Below are 3,259 nucleotides of genomic sequence, written 5' to 3' on the forward strand. Positions count from 1 at the left end.
GCAGAAAGCAAGACGAACAACACACAGCCAATAAGTCCTAATCTTATTCTAAGTTTTCTAGGTTTGAATCCCATCTGAGGTGATTAGCCTCATATGCCAAGGTTATCCGTTCCAAATAAAAATAAAAATAAAAATAAAGAAACAAGTTGGGCTTAAAAACGGGTTCTTAATGGACTCGGGTTTTAGGCTAAAACTGTAGGCCCAAAAGAACAAGAACAATGAATTGCATGTACTGGTTTTTACAGATTCAAAACTTTAATCGATTTGTGAAATTGTGAAGAGCCATTAGCTCTGATACCATATATTATACCTGAAACTGAATTGCATAATATCTTAAGTCAAGATCGTTTCACAATAAGCACAAACACAGTACTGTAGAAATCATAAACCAATAGCTTAAAGAGTTTCCTAGTTTCTCTAGGTGATTACCATAAGGACCAGCATCAATTGGGGTACCATTCACGGTAGTCATCTTCTCAGAAACTCAGCAACACAACTGCAATCTCACAATACACAAAACCAAGGAAAATCTTCTATGCTATACTACTTGTTTCTTCACAGAATGGGACTGTTATTTCTCAAGGAAAAGCGTAGTTAGCATAGGGACTTTCTACTGGTATATATAGTGGCCTAGAAACATAACTCGTGCTCATCCCATAAGGAGTCCGAGTTCACTTAATGTTTATCAGATACAAGTCTTTAGGTTTATCTCAAGAACTCAATGTTGATCAGGTTAATCAACTTGATAAGTCTCCAACTTCTAACGAGAGACATACACCTCAATAGATAACAGGATAGAGTTTTACATTTATATTTCTACTGATTATATTCAAGTTAATCTCAAAACTATTTTATGCAGACAAAGATAAATGCAGCGTCCAATATTATTTTCCAACAGGTCAGAGTGGGAAGCTATGCACATATACAGGATGTCAATAGGGAAGCTATGCACATATACATAGAGGGAAGCTCGTACCCCTACCATGCCATAAACACTGTGGCACTTTATTGTGTTCATTTTGTCAGCATGTAACGTTATCAGCTTATACATTGCTGTCTTTAACAATACACTCTTTTGATCATACTTCTCGTCCTCTTTAGAAGGATATGTGGACTTCACAAACTTCATCCCATCATGAGTGCTCTTGATTCCACATGATGGAGAATCTGTTTCAAATTTCAATTTCATGACGTCAAGATTCTCAGTTATCTTCGAAGAGCAACCATTTCAGACCTGTTAGCAACAAAAGGCTGATATCCATGAGCTCCAAAACTTGCAATTTTATAAGGCCTCGATCATTGCACAAACTACAAAGCTTAATTAATAACCCAAAGAATCTCATGTTCTGAGATCAGCATATGTAACTGTAGGAAGCAAATATCAAAATAAGGTAGAGGAAAGATGCTATGAAGCTGGTAATTTACAAGTAAGAGAGAATCTTGGTCATACTTTTATCCCAAGACAATCTAAAGCAATTTACAAGTAGTGTTAGAAGATGATATAATAGGGGACTAATGAGTGACATTTTCTTTGAGGAACATACGATCTCCTCTTATGTGGCAACAATAAAACATAGTAGGAAGCATGAGAACCAGTACTAATGAGATGATTTTCCATGAAGATAATTACATGTACTTATGTAATACTAGTGAGATGCTATAAATATAAAGTTTTTCAGTAGAAAGAGATAAAGAACTGTTGGATAAATCAATGGTCAGTCAGTTTTTAAATTATGCAATCACTGAATTAGTGTTCTTAATATTCACCATGGCCAACAAAATCTCTTCAAAGGGACAATATACATATTATCTGCTTCATAAGATTCCTTTATACAATTTTCTAGATATTAAGATGATGAAATATAGTTTTTAAATATCTACCGACGAGTAGTGCAAATCAAAAGGAATATCAAAACAGCAGCTACATACGTGCAAACCATAGACGCCGGCTTCCATTTCAACTATCCTTGCATCACTGAATGAATCATTCTTGTCGCCTATATCACCCTTATCATTAGGTCTGCCACATTGGCCTGGGCGGGAAGAAATGCAAGCCAACAACCTACCTTCCACCACTAAACTACTCTTCAATGTGGGAATCAAGAGTACGATCTTTGTGGCGCTTCTCAAGCTTCCTCAATAGATTGTCATTCTTTTTTGTTTCTTATGTGGTGACACTGGCCTCCTACAATAATCACCACCAGTAACAAATAAGAGCAATTCATTTTCATTTCATTCTTGTAGAGTACAAGGACACATAGTACACTGCTTTCAATTTCCCAAATGTCTCTGTTTCATAGTGACTATCCCAAAACTCATTGAAGCTCATAAACAACAATAGAAAAAAGGATGATGCCGTGTACATGCATTCAGTTTAAACGTGGCAGAGACTAACAATTCAACAAGTTCATATAATGCAAGTAAATTAAAACTGGGAATAGAGAGGGAGCAAAAACACATCTCACTTTTTGTCCTTCAACATTTACAGCTATACAAAAGCAAAAATCTATTAGAAACCAGAGTCTTCCATTCTCAAAACCCATATTCAACAATCACCAGAAACGGCAAAAGTGTGAGCTGGGAATTAACACTGCAGCAATGCTGGGATAACCATTGATCCCTAATTGGTGTAGAGGAAATGTTGGCTTTCAATGTATAACCATTGATCCGTAATTGGTGTTTGGAATGCATATTAATCGTGTTGAGGAGAACTTATATGTATAGGTTGGCGTGAAAGTGATTATATATGTATGTAACCCTAATAATGTTCTATTTGAAATTAGATCAATTATAATATATATGAAGTATGAATTGTATACATCTCTACATTCGTCATTACATTGGTGGTTGCTGTAAAGGTTTAGGTCACAATTCACTTTCTACTAAGAGCTTATGGGTGTGATCATTGGGGTTGAATATGCCTTTCAATTTGGTTGGCAATGCCTCTCGCTGGAAAGCGATTCGACTAGTGTGATTACATGTATTAACTCTTCTTCATTTGTTCCTCCTTGGTCGCTTCGAATTGCCTGGCTCACCTGCTTAGCACGTATTCGTACAATGACCTTTCATTGCTCTCATATTTTTCGGGAAGAAAATACGGTGGCTGATAGAATGGCAAACATGGGTCTACTCTCTCCTTCCCTAGTATGGCATGCTTCTCCTACTCTCCTTCCCTAGTATGGCATGCTTCTCCTACATCTAATCTATCTCCTTACCTTCATATATATGGATGATCTGAGATTTCCTTACTTACGATATG

This window comes from Fragaria vesca, linkage group LG2, assembly GCF_000184155.1.
Source record: "Fragaria vesca subsp. vesca linkage group LG2, FraVesHawaii_1.0, whole genome shotgun sequence".
In the NCBI taxonomy this organism is placed as follows: Eukaryota; Viridiplantae; Streptophyta; class Magnoliopsida; order Rosales; family Rosaceae; genus Fragaria; species Fragaria vesca.